The 14,599-nt window shown below is 38.0% G+C and overlaps 1 protein-coding gene across 4 annotated transcripts in view; it reads right to left on the minus strand.

Annotated features, from left to right (window-relative positions):
- The window catches only part of SLC44A5 (solute carrier family 44 member 5), a 399,642-nt gene that overhangs the window by 187,174 nt on the left and 197,869 nt on the right, over positions 1–14,599 (minus strand). The window lies entirely within an intron of this gene.

Genomic DNA, 14,599 nt, shown 5'->3' on the forward strand with positions numbered 1-14,599 from the left:
TGGAGGAGGGGGTAGCAATGAGTGGAACTCATTGATGTGAGTCATGCTCCTGTTGTGTCATCTCGAGACCTTATTAAAAAGAAGCAAGACCCTAGACCCATAATCAAGCACAGCATCACTGACGATGGGTCAACCAGATGTTGTTTCTCCTGATGTGAGGCAATAGAGTTTGTACAGCATACCTAGCTAGCATGGATTCTGCCTCAAAATGTCCAACAGGAGCCACCACCAATGATTTAGATTTGATCTAACCTACACATAGGAAATAAAGAAGATAAAAAAACTAAATGAAATCACTGGAAAGGAACTAAACAAATCCAGAAAGTGAGATATTCTCCAGGGCAATAGGTCAGTGTCAGAGGCAAAGGGAGTGTGCTAATCAGAAGAGACTTCAGGGACATAGCCACCAGATGCAAGGTCTGGCCTTGGATTAGACCCTGATTTGGACAGAATGTGGTAAATACAGTGTTGGGGGACAATTAGGGCAATCTGAATATGGAATGAATATTAGCTAAATTTAACATTTGTTGTACTGGAAAGATGGAAATTCTTAACAGAAAAAAAAGCAGGTAGCAAAAAGCATGTAAAAGCAAAATCTCATTATTGTAAAATAATTGAGGAAAGGATGAGGATACAAGAGTTGAAAAACAACATACTAGGTACTTTGTTCACTATATTTGGGTGATGGGTTCCATAAAAGTCCAAACCCCAGCATTATGCAATATACTCACATAACAAACCTGCACATGTACCCCTGGATCTGTAATTTTATAAAACCTACTCTTAGAGTAATAAAAATTATTTTAATTAAAAATAATTATTTTGAAATGGAAGTGCATGGGTCCTTCTCACAGAGTCTAATTTTTGGTACTCAGAATACATAACTGATGTAGGTAGAATCTTCAGGAATTAAACCCGAAGGTTACGCATTTTTAAGTATGACCTTTACTTCTATTCGTTCATTGAGCTTCAGGTGTCAGGGATGAGTCCCTGCGCTCATTTAACATTTGAGTTGCTCTAGCATTCTTGTCACTGTCAGCAGCTTTCCCTCACCCCCTGTGTTGGGCTCATCAATGTGAAAGTCTGGGCTTCTGCTTTAGTTGCTTTGCCCAGGGCTCCATTCCCCTTTTCTGAGCCCACCTGCTTGGCTTTGGCCTGAGGTCCTACGTCACTTCTGCCAATCCCAAAGACTGAATCCCACTCTTAGAACTCCAACTCTCTGACTTGACTATGTCTGTGAGTAGAGAGAAGGCTCAGAGCCATGATGCTGCCATTTATCTGAATTTCCAGCATCTTCTCATGGCAAGGACTGCCAGTGCTGTGCCCTGCCTGCCAAATTGGATTTTTTTTGATCGCTGTTGTCTGTCCAAACTACGTCTGATCTTGGCATGCCTATTATACTGCAATGGACAAGACAACTGCTCTCATAAGGTGAGCCTCTGAAGCTGGCTTCATTTCCTACTCTGTCCTGGCTTCCATCCTCATTCTACTCACTGGCTTTTGCTATAGAGCCCTAAAGCCTGGAAGCCCAAGACAGAGCTGATGCCAAGTCTGCATCATTTGAGAAAGAGGCTGGTTATAAACTCACTACTTAGGGCAAGAAATGGAACCAGGGTAAGAGGACAACCATGTCCAGAAGCTTATTATTTCCTTCCTTTAATTTATTCACTCACTTAGCAAACATTCACTGACCTCTAACTGGATATCAAATACTATGCTGGGCACTGGAACTACATAGGTGAACAAGAGAATCTCTGTCCTCATGGAGTTTTTCATAATGCATCAGGATGATGGATCTTAGACAAATCAGCATACCAATCATTATTTGCTTGCAAATATGACATGATAGGTGCTATGAAGAATAAATACAAGGTGTGAAGACAACATTTAATCTGGAATTTAAAGAATGAGTAAGAGTTTGTATGATGGTTGGCAGCCTCAGCAAAGGGCAAGCATGGGCAGAGATCCTATGATGGTAAGGAGCTTGACAGCTATGAGGAACTGAAACAAGGCCAACATGTGGCTGGAGGACACTGGGTAAGGGGCTGTGGTATGAGCTGGGGCTAGAGAAGTGGGATGGGAAGGAGAATAAACACATTTGACTATCATATAGAAGACCCCAGCTGCTCCCCACCTAGATGCCCTTGTAAACATATATACTGTAGCACTGAGGTTTGAGATGGATCTGAGTTTGCTGAGTATCACCTGTAACCTTCTGTGTTCTCAAAAAAAACTTGCTGCTGAGTCCAAAAAATAACAGTATTCTGGGCATCATGGTTGAGCACTAGAAACAAAACAAAACTCATTATCCTTTGCATCAGTAATCTGTTTTACAATTCTAGCAGACAAAATTGCAAGCAAAATGTAGTGGAGTTAGAGACAGCCCAGAGAAGGGCATCCGAGAAAGGGCTAAAAAGTGTGACCCACACATGAAGAGAGAAGAAAGTTGATAGTTAAGATGACCAAAATCTACAAAATCATAAAGCTATAGAATGGTTACATGGGAGAGGAAGTTGAACACAACATTTTGGTAGTTAGAAATAGTGTGTGTGTGTTTTGAAATGTATGAGGTTCGAAAACTCATAGCCTGAAAAAAATACATTTTGGCAGATGAGATAATGTTCTGTTTTCTGTACAGTCACAGGGGAGTCCAAGAGGACTGGCCCAATATTGCCTCTCACTCACTATGGTTTTGGGGCAAAGAAGGATCCTGAGTTTGTCTCCTCCTCTGTAAAATGGGATGGAGCTTTTTCACATGGTTGTTTTAAGAAATAGATGACATTTGAAATGTTCACCACAAGAGGTGGCTGGCAAGATGGCCCAACAGAAACAGCTCTGGTCTGCGGCTAATAAATGCCCATCTCCCTGGGACAGAGCACCCGGGAGAAGAGACAGCTGCGGGCGAAGCTTCAACAGACTTAAATGTTCCTGCCTGCTGGCTCTGAAGAGAGCAGCAAATCTCCCAGCACAGCACTCAATCTCTGCTAAGGGACAGACTGCCTGCTCAAGTAGGCCCCCGACCCCCGTGCCTCCTGACTGGGAGATATCTCCCAGCAGGGGTCGACAGACACCTAATAGAGAAGAGTTCCGGCTGGCATCTGGCGGGTGCCCCTCTGGGACGATGCTTCCAGAGGAAGAAACAGGCAGCAATCTTTGCTGTTCTGCAGCCTCTGCTGGTGATACCCAGGCACACAGGGTCTGGAGTGGACCTCCAGCAAACTCCAGCAGACCTGCAGCAGAGGGTCTTGACTGTTAGAAGGAAAACTAACAAACAGAAAAGAATAGAATTAACATCATCCAAAAGGATGCCCACACAAAAACCCATCCGAAGGTTGCCAACATCAAAGACCAAAGATACATAAATCCACAAAGATGAGAAAAAAACAGTACAGAAAGGCTGAAAATTACAAATGCCACAACGCCTCTTCTGCTCCACAGGATCACAACTCCTCACCAACAAGGGAACAAAACTGAAGAGAGAATGAGTTTAACAAATTGATAGAAGTAGGCTTCAGAAGGTGGGTAATAACAAACTCCTCCGAGCTAAAGCAGCATGTTCTAACCCAATGCAAGGGAACTAAGAATCTTGCAAAAAAGTAAGAGGAATTGCTAAATAGAATAACAAATTTAGAGAAGAATATAAATTACATGACGGAGCTAAAAAACACAGGACGAGAACTTCATGAAGCATACACAAGTATCAATAGCTGAATTGATCAAGCAGAAGAAAGGATATCAGAGATTGAAGATCAACTTAATGAAATAAAGCATGAAGACAAGATTAGAGAAAAAAGAATGAAAAGGAATGAACAAAGTCTCCAAGAAATATGGGACTATGTGAAAAGACCAAACCTATGCTTGATTGGTGTATCTGAAGGTGATCGGGAGAATGGAACCAAGCTGGAAAACACTTTTCAGGATATTGTCCAGGACAACATCCCCAACCTAGCAAGAAAGGTCAACATTCAAATTCAGGAAATACAGAGAACACCACAAAGATACTCCTTGAGGACAGCAACCCAAAGACACATAATCGTCAGATTCACCAAGGTTAAAATGAAGGAAAAAATGTTAAGGGCAGCCAGAGCAAAAGGTCGGGTTACCACAAAGGGAAGCCCAGCAGACTAACAGCAGATCTCTCTGCAGAAACCCTACAGCAAGAAGAGAGTGGGAGCCAATATTCAATGTTCTTAAAGAATTTTCAACCCAGAATTTCATATCCAGCCAAACAAAGCTTCATAAGAAAAGGAGAAATAAAATCCTATACAGACAAGCAAATGCTGAGAAATTTTGTCACCACCAGGACTGCCTTACAAGAGCTCCTGAAGGAAGCACTAAATATGGAAAGGAAAAACCAGTACCAGCCACTGCAAAAACATACCAAATTGTAAAGACCACTGACACTATGAAGAAACTATATCAACTAACGGGCAAAATAACCAGCTAGCATCAAAATGACAGCATCAAATTCACACATAACAGTATTAACCAAATGTAAGTGTGTTAAATGACCCAATTTAAAGACACAGGCTGGCAAATTGGATAAAGAGTCAAGACCATCAGTGTGCTGTATTCAGGAGAACCATCTCACATGCAAAGGCACACATAGGCTCAAAATAAAGGGATGGAGGAAGATTTACCAAGCAAATGGAAAGCAAAAAGAAGCAAGGGCTGCAATCCTAGTCTCTGATAAAACAGACTTTCAATCAACAAAGAATAAAAGAGACAAAGACGGGCATTACATACTGGTAAAGGGATCAATGCAACAAGAAGAGCTAACTATCCTAAATACATATGCACCCAATACAGGAGCACCCAGATTCATAAAGCAAGCTCTTAGAGACTTACAAAGAGACTTAGACCCCCACACAATAATAGTGGGAGACTTTAACACCCCACTGTCAATATTAAACAGATCAACAAGACAGAAAATTAACAATGATATTCAGGACTTGAACTCAGCTCTGCACCAAATGGACCTAAAAGACGTCTGCAGAACTCTCCACCTAAAATCAACAGAATATACATTCTTCTAAGCACTACATTGCACTTATTCTAAATTGACCACATAATTGGAAGTAAATCACTCCTCAGCAAACGCAAAAGAATGGAAATCATAACAAACAGTCTCTCAGACCACAGTGCAATCAAAATAGAACTCAGGATTAAGAAACTCACTCAAAACCACACAACTACATGAAAACTGAACAACTTGATCCTGAATGACTACTGAGTAAATAGCAAAATTAAGGCAGAAATAATAAAGTTTTTTGAAACCAATGAGAACAAAGACAAAATGTACCAAAATCTGTGGCACACAGCTAAAGCTGTGTTTAGAGGGAAATTATTGCACCAAATGCCCACAGGAGAAAGCAGGAAAGATCTAAAATCAACATCCTAACATCACCATTAAAAGAACTAGAGAAGCAAGGGCAAACAAATTCAAAAGCTAGCAGAAGGCAAGAAATAACTAAGATCAGAGCAGAACTGAAGGCGACAGAGACAAAAAAAAAAAAAAAGTTTAAAAAATCAGTGCATCCAGGAGCTGCTTTTTTGAAAAGATCAGCAAAATAGATAGACTGCTAGCTAGACTAATAAAGAAAAAAAGAAAGAATAATTAAATAGATGCAATAAAAAATGATAGAGGGGATTTCACCACCAATTCCACAGAAATACAAACTATCATTAGAGAATACTGTAAACACCTTCACACAAATAAACTAGAAAATCTAGAAGAAATGGATAAATTCCTGAACACATACACCCTCCCAAGACTAAACCAGGAAGAAGTTAAGTCCCTGTATAGACCAATAACAAGTTCTTAAGTTGAGGCAATAATTAATAGCCTACCAACCAAAAAAAGCCCAATACCAGATAGATTCACAGCCAAATTCTACCAGAGGTACAAAGAGAAGCTGGCACCATTCCTTCTGAAACTATTCCAAATGATAGAAATAGAGGGAATCCTCTGTAACTTATTTTATGAGACCAGCATCATCCTGATACCAAAACCTGGCAGTGACACAACAAAAAATGAAAATTTGAGGCCAGTATCCCTGATGAGCATTGATATGAAAATCCTCAATAAAATACTGGCAAACCGAATCCAGCAGCACATCAAAAAGCTTATCCAGCATGATCAAGTCAGCTTTATCCCTGGGATGCAAGGCTGGTTCAACATATGCAAATCAATAAACATAATCCATCACATAAATAGAACCAAAGACAAAAACCACATGATTATCTCAATAGATGCAGAAAAGGCTTTCAACAAAATTCAACAGCCCTTCATGCTAAAAACTCTCAATAAACTAGGTGTTGATGGAACATATCTCAAAATAAGAGCTATTTATGAAAACTCACAGGCAATATCATACTGAATGGGCAAAAGCTGGAAGCATTCCCTTTGAAAACCGGCACAAGAAAAGGATGCCCTCTCTCCTATTCAACATAGTGTTGGAAGTTCTGGCCAGGGCAATCAGGCAAGAGAAAGAAACAAAGGGTATTCAAATAGGAAGAGGAGAAGTCAAATTGTCCCTGTTTGCAGATGACATGATTGTATATTTAGAAAACCCTATTGCCTCAGCCCAAAATCTCCTTAAGCTGATAAGCAACTTCAGCAAAATCTCAGGATACAAAATCAATGTGCAAAAATCAGAAGCATTCCAATACACCAATAATAGACAAACAGAAAGCCCAATCGTGAGTGAACTCCAATTCACAATTGTTACTAAGAGAATAAAATAATTAGGAATCCAACTTACAAAGGATGTGAAGGACCTCTTCAAAGAGAACTACAAACCACTGCTCAAGGAAATAATAGAGGACACAAACAAATGGAAAAACATTCCAAGCTCATGGATAGGAAGAATCAATATCATGAAAATGGCCATACTGCCCAAAGTAATTTATAAATTCAATGTCATCCCCATCAAGCTACCACTGACTTTCTTCACAGAATTAGGAAAAACTAACTTAAATTTCATATGGAACCAAAAAAGAGCCCATAGAGCCAAGACAATCCTAAGCAAAAAGAACAAAGCTAGAGGCATCATGCTACCTGACTTCAAACTATGCTACAAGGCTACAATAACCGAAACAGCACGGTACTGGTACTAAAACAGAGATATAGACCAATGGAAAAGAACAGAGTTCTCAGAAATAATGACACACATCTACAACCATCTGATCTTTGACAAACCTGACAAAAACAAGAAATGGGGAAAGGATTCCCTATTTAATAAATTGTGTTGAGAAAACTGGCTAGCCATATGCAGAAAAGTGAAATTTGACTCTCTCCCTTATACCTTATACAAAAATTAACTCAAGATGGATTAAAGTCTTAAACGTAATACCTAAGACCATAAAAATCCTAGACGAAGACCTAGGCAATACCATTCAGGACATAGGCATGGGTAAAGGCTTCATGACTAAAACACCAAAATTAATGCCAACAAAAGCCAAAATTGACAAATGGGATCTAATTAAACTAAAGAGTTTCTGCACAGCAAAAGAAACTATCATCAGAGTGAACATGCAACCTACAGAATGGGAGAAAATTTTTGCAATCTATCCATCTGACAAAGGGCTAATATCCAGAATCTACAAAGAACTTAAATAAATTTACAAGAAAAACAACAAATAACCACATCAAAAAGTGAGTGAAGGACATGAACAGATACTTCTCAAAAGAAGACATTTATGCAGCCTGCAAACATATGAAAAAAAGCTCATCATCACTGGTCATTAGAGAAATACAAATTAAAACCACAATGAGATGCCATTTCACACCAGTTAGAATGGCGATCATTAAAAAGTCAGGAAACAACAGATGCTGGAGAGGATATGGAGAAATAGGAATGTTTTTTCACTGTTGGTGGAAGTGTAAATTAGTTCAACCATTGTGGAAGACAGTGTGGCGATTCCTCAATGATCTAGAACTAGAAATAACATTTGACCCAGCAATTCCATTACTGGGTATATACCCAAAGGATTATAAATCATTCTACTATAAAGACACATGCATACATATGTTTATTGCAGCACTATTCACAACAGCAAAGACTTGGAACCAACCAAATGCCCATCAATGATAGACTAAAGAAAATGTGGCACATATATACCACGGAATACTATGCAGTCACAAAAAAGGATGAGTTCATGTCTTTTGCAGGGACATGGATGAAGCTGGGAACCATCATTCTCAGCAAACTAACACAGGAACAGAAAACCAAACACCACATGTTCTCACTCATAAGTGGGAATTGAACCATGAGAACACATGGACACAGGGAGGGGAACATCACACACTGGGGCCTGTCAGGGATTGGGGGGCTATGGGAGGGATAGTATTAAGAGAAATACCTAATATAGATGAAGGGTTGATGGGTGCAGCAAACCACCATGGCATATGTATACCTATGTAACAAACCTGCACGTTTTGCACATATATCCCAGAACTTAAAGTATACTAATAAAAATAATGTTCACTACATACGTACTGTCACTTAAAAGGTACTTGATGAATGTCAATGCCTTTCCTTACAGACCAGAGAAACTCTGAAAGATGGTGCTATGTGAAAATAAAATAGGTCGATGAAAATAAAAGGTGATTGATTCAACTACGCATACATAAGAAAGAATGAAATCACGTCCTTTGCAGCAACATGGATGCAGCTGAAGGCCATTATCCTAAGTGAATTAACGCAGAAAATACCATATGTCTTCACTTATAAATGAACGCTTAACAGTGAGTCCACATGGACATAAAGATGAGAACAATAGACACCGGAGACTCTAAAAGATGGGGCAAGGTTTGATAAATAACCTATTGGGTCGTATGTTCACTACAGGAAGTCCATGAGTCCTTCTCATATAGCCCATTTTTTAGTACCCAGAATATATAACTGGGTACATGTTTTCTGGGTGACTGTACCCCCAGAATGTATTGGGCAATGAGTTCAATAGAGGCCCGAACCCCAGAATTAGTCAATATATCCATGTAACAAACCTGCACATGTACTCCTTGAATCTAAATTTTTTTTAAAAGAAAGGTGATTGATTCAAAAGAGACAGGATCTTGTAGTTTCTAGTGCCACCCTGTTATAACAGAGTGAGTGTTCAAAAAGAGAGAAAGGCAACAGAGAAAGGGCCAGAAAATGGCCCTACAATACTTCAGTCCAGATAGTTGGTAAAGAGAATAATATTTAGAGTTTAGGCTGAATAAATGAAAATAATACAAATATAGCTTAATTGTTTATTATTTAAAGTAATTTAGAATAACTATTTTTCAAATTATTGATATTTCAGGAAATAGCCTGAACTATGAAGCAAACATGTGCACCTCAAAATATACCCAATGGAATCACTTCCCAAAACACAATGCTACTATAGATGGTCATTGATAATTATTAAGGCAGGAGTCTCCCAGTGCCTCTTTAAGAATCATGCCCCAGGCAACTTTGGCCCAAGCTTGTTTCGGAGCTTATCCTCTTGATTGTCTAGTAGTTTTTGCCACTTCAATTAACATCATACATGACATACATACATACATATATACTTACAATACACACAAGCATACATTTTCCAGCATTCCTCAGCTCACATTTTTCACCTGTTCCTCCCTCTCAATGCTCTCAAAATTAGCCTGTTCTTATTCCAATAATTCAGATATAATGTGTCTTACTTTTAAATCCTCTTACCAGATGCCTTTAATACTATCATGTGAATTGTAGAAACAGTATATGTTACATATGTTACACATTTCAGAGTGAAATTGCCCATATTTGTACTAACTATGTTGTAAAAGACATCCCAAAGGAGAGAAACATAAAGCACAAATTTCTTATAGAAATTGTGGCATCACATGATGGGTGGCAGGCAAGGGAGGTAAAGAAAAATATAGACTTGGCCATAATTATGCCACCTCTGAATTCTTCATGCAATTAATTACCTGCCATGCCTTTTTATAAGGCAAGTCATGGATTCCAACATATACTATCACATCTTTTCGTTTGTTATTTAAGAAAAATAAAAGCCAATTTCTATGCCCAACAAAAGACTAAGGGTTCATTGAATGAAGAAGACTCATGTGGTATCAACTCAAATGAAGTCATCTTAAATACACTCATGTTTCTAGGAGATCATATCCTTTGTCCAGAATTAGAACTGCCTTTTGAATAAAGAAAGGTGCAGCCTCTTTCCTTATCAGCTTCTATAATATGCCATAATGGCATGTGGCAGGTGAGCTGAGAAAAGGAAAGGTAGAAATCGGGTGGAAGATAGAATCTAATGGCCACATATAGAGTCACAAGCTTCAAAATGGTTCTCAATAGCTGGTGAGAAACTGGTATCACTGATTTTTTGCTTTGTTTTGGGGGAGGGAGTCTGTAGAAATAGTGCTTATAACATGTATTTACATTTTAAACGAAAATAGATTTGTATTGTTTTCATTCATTCACCCAAAATTTCTTGAGCAGCTGCTCTGTGCTAACAGTGTGACACTAGGGCCACAAAGAAATAGTGAGACCCTGTTTCTGCCCTTGAATAGTTTGCAGTTCAGTGAGAATGAGAATTTTGTCATATTTCTTGAGGTAGTGATAGTGCATGGGGTGTAATCATAGTAAGACATGGGGAAAAATAAAGATGTGACGATCGAAGTATAGTGTGGAAGTTAGCAGCTTTGGGGATTCAAACTGGACTACTGGCATAATGATGTAGCGCATTTTTCAATGCTAGAAGCATAGTCAATGTCAGAGTTTTATCTAGGTCCATGGGACTGGAGAGCAGATTAGATAAAAAATGGTATTCAGCCTTCCCTACTCATTTCAATGTATCAATTTGAGCATATTCAGAGAGTTGAGAAGGAAGAGTGATCTCAAGTCCAATGAGGAAGGAAAAGCTAAATATGCCCCATGAAGTAGGCTATGCAAATTTGTCTGTTGTCAATGTACTAGTCAATTCTCCAACCTTCAAGAGACATCTGAAGGTTATGTAACCACATATTTTCACCTGCCTTTGGAGAATGCATAATTATGTTTCCCCCTCTAAAGGTCAGAAGCAAAACAATATCAATACTTCAGTCCAGATAGTATATAAAGAGAAGAAATAGTGTGCACATTGAAAAAGCATGAAGTACCAACTATCTGATATATTGGAGATAGGGAAAGGAATAAATAGCCACAAAAGGGGAAATTGAGGGATTCTTTATTTCACAATCATCGACCCATAACAGAGCCAAACCACCACGTACAGAGAGAACAAAACCATGATCCTCAATGAAAAATAAACTCTAATATGCCTGGATCAGGGGTTGGGGATAATGGTAATAGAAGGAAAGGAAAATATATATATATATATATATATAGACAGATTTTTCTATATGTACAGATACACTTTTAAAAGAACTTCTGTTTTCTGGAATCATTTTTCCATCTTTATTCTTAACAGCTGTCACAGCACAATGATATTTTGTTGTTGTTGTTTTGCCATGGAGGTTTAAAATATGTGCCAAAATACAACTGTTAGTTCAGTGTAGCCCATATCCATAGATAACAATGTTCTCTGTTGAATGACAATTCATTGTGATTTATAAATTTTGTAAGACCTTTCATCTTGAACTCCAAATGAGTTGAGAATGACAGTTTTCAGCCTACCTTTAGTATCTAATTAAACCAAGCAGATTTTACTTAGAAGAATTTGATGAGGAAAAAACAGGAAGAACATATAGCACTTCACAATACCATTCATGCAGACACATAGTATTATTTTCTGAAATATAATAACATTGTTATTTCTAATCGTCTTTAAGTGCAAGGACTATTTCTTTTTTTAATCTTTGTATCTCCAGTGTATAACACAGTCCCGGGCACATCTAAGTATTCAATAAATGTTGTTGTTGAATAAATAAAAGAATGCATTTCAATGATTTTGTTGGGGGAGATAAGTTCCATCACAACATAGAACACGGAGGAACAATTTGTGACCAAGTGCTTCCATAACTACATCCTGGGCCCATTTCAAACATTTTAATCATATCACTCTATGCATTGAGCCTAGATCCAACCTCATAATCCTTCTCAATACAGTAGACCAAGCAGCTACACTTTATGAAATAAAATTTGCATTTGGAGTAAAATTTCTTTCCTATAACTACAACAGAGGACTCCATCAGGCAGACCATGAACAGGAGGCGTCTTTCCAAAATTTCTTCTCTGGTATCAACATGCATATAGCAGTCCTCTCTCATGCACAGTTTTGCTTTCTGTAGTTTCAGTTACGTGTCATCAGCTGAGTTTAAAAAATATTAAATAGAAAATTTCGGAAATAAACAAGTCATCTGTTTTAAATTGTATGCTGTTCTGAGTAGCGTGTAACCTCATGCTGCCCTGCTCTTTCCTGCCCAGAACGTGAATCATCCCTTTGTCCAGCATCTCCATGTTATCTACACAACCCATTCATTAGTCATCATCATCATGTGCTCCTGACATCCAGTCATTGACACTGCCATGGCTCAATGATCCAGGATCACCCAAAGCAGATGATCTTCCCTCTGACATACTATCAGAAGGTCAATAGTAGCCTGCTGCTATATCACAATACCAACATCCTTTGCCTCATTTTATGTGATCATGTAACCATTTTATTATCTCACATCATCACAAGAAGAAGGGTGAGTATAGTACAATATGATATTTTGAGGAAGAGAGGCCATATTCACATAATTTTTATTATGCTATGTTATTATAATTGTCCTATTTAATTATTAGTTATTGTTAATCTCTTACTGTGCCTGATTTATGAATTAAACTTTATCATAGGTGTATATAGAAAAAATAGAGCATATATAGGTTTTGGTACTTGCTATGATTTCAGGCATCCACTTGGAGTCTTGGAATATATCCCTCAAAGATAAAGGACCCTTCTATATTAATAATGCAAATACTTAACATATCCATAAACAAGCATATTTTAGAGTTTGCTATTCTGTCTTCTTCTTCCTCTCTTACAAATCACCATCTACATCTATAATTCTTGGGCCAACCACAGGGCCAGCATAAGAAAGTTTTTGCTAGTATCCTTGTTATAAATAAAATTAATTTGTAAATTTGCAGTATTATATTATTTACAAGATTTTATATCAGTTTTTCTATTATCTGGGATCTCATATATTTATTTATGACTGTCTAGAATTTTACTGAATCACTAGTACTCTGCACATATGAGGTACTCAATAAATATTTGCTGACTAATGGGATTATACAATTTTCAGGTTGTACAACTTCCTTTTTCTCTACTATAGACACTTTCTGTATGTCTTGACCTCCACAGAATAGCCCACAATAGATCTGTTATCCACAAATCTCACTCTAGCCAAGTCTTCGGGCTCATGTTACCTAGGTCCAATGGCACAGTTTTAAGAAATCACTGACAATTCTGAGAATACTCTGTTCCTCTATGCCAAACAACCATATGGCTAGGGATAGAGTCCCAGGCAGTCCACATGAAGTGAAAGCTACATTCTCCCTACTGTATTCCTTATGTTCAATCTCTAATACTACCCATTTTGTATATGGACAATGGAGCCCAGTAATCAAAAGGGAACCCTAATTTTTTCACCATTTTTCTATCAGTTTATTTTCTTCCAGAGCTAGATCTTGAGTCATTACTCTCTCACCCTGCTTGCATTTAACCTAAACTCATAGAGTTGCCAAAAACATCCTGTGCTCAAAATGTCCATGTTTTACCTAATTGTCCTTGATCTCAACTACTCCTTCTTAAATCATATTCTTGCTGACCATTGACTTGGTCAAGATCAAATTTGAATTGTTATAACACCTTGAGCTTTATATATAGACATATATACATACATACATATCCACATACACACACACACACGTGTGTATATATATATATTCCTCTTGTGAAGGCAGAGATGCACCAGCAAATCTTTCAAAGATTCTTTTAATCCAAAAATATTTACAGAGTACCTACATTCTTAAAAACACTGTGCTAGTCACCAGAGTTAGTAAGAAATAAGAGAGACACAGGCTCTACTCTCATGGAGCTTAAGAGAAGGACATAACCAACTATTTACACAGTAAATGGTTGAATTACAGTTGTGTTGAGGTGTCACTTAAAAAGAGGCTTTAAGTGCTATAAATGCATAAAGCAAGAAAACTTGACTTTTTGAATCAAGGAATGCTTGCAGTAAGTGTGGAAAGACAGGCAGGAGTTAAATAGGCAAAAGGTTAGAAGGATGAGTGTTCAAGGCAGAGGGAACAGCACATGTGAAGCCTACGAGGAAGGAGAAAGTATGCATATTAAAGGATCTGATAAAAGTCTAGCATAATTGAAAAGAACAAAAAGAACCAAAATGAGAGTGGAATAGAAAAGGGAAGAACAATAGTAAGAAGACTTTATGTGGGGCCTTTAGGCTAGAATTTTTATCTTTACTGTGACATCAGTGGGAAGCCACTGAAGAGTTCTAAGCATGAAAAAAAATGTATTTTTTTCACAGACTAGACTGGCTGCAGTGTGGAGAATGATGGGAAGGAAATAAGGATGATGCAAAGAGACCAGTCAGGGTAGTGGAGCAGTA

Source organism: Papio anubis, chromosome 1 (genome assembly GCF_008728515.1).
Source record: "Papio anubis isolate 15944 chromosome 1, Panubis1.0, whole genome shotgun sequence".
Taxonomy (NCBI): domain Eukaryota; kingdom Metazoa; phylum Chordata; class Mammalia; order Primates; family Cercopithecidae; genus Papio; species Papio anubis.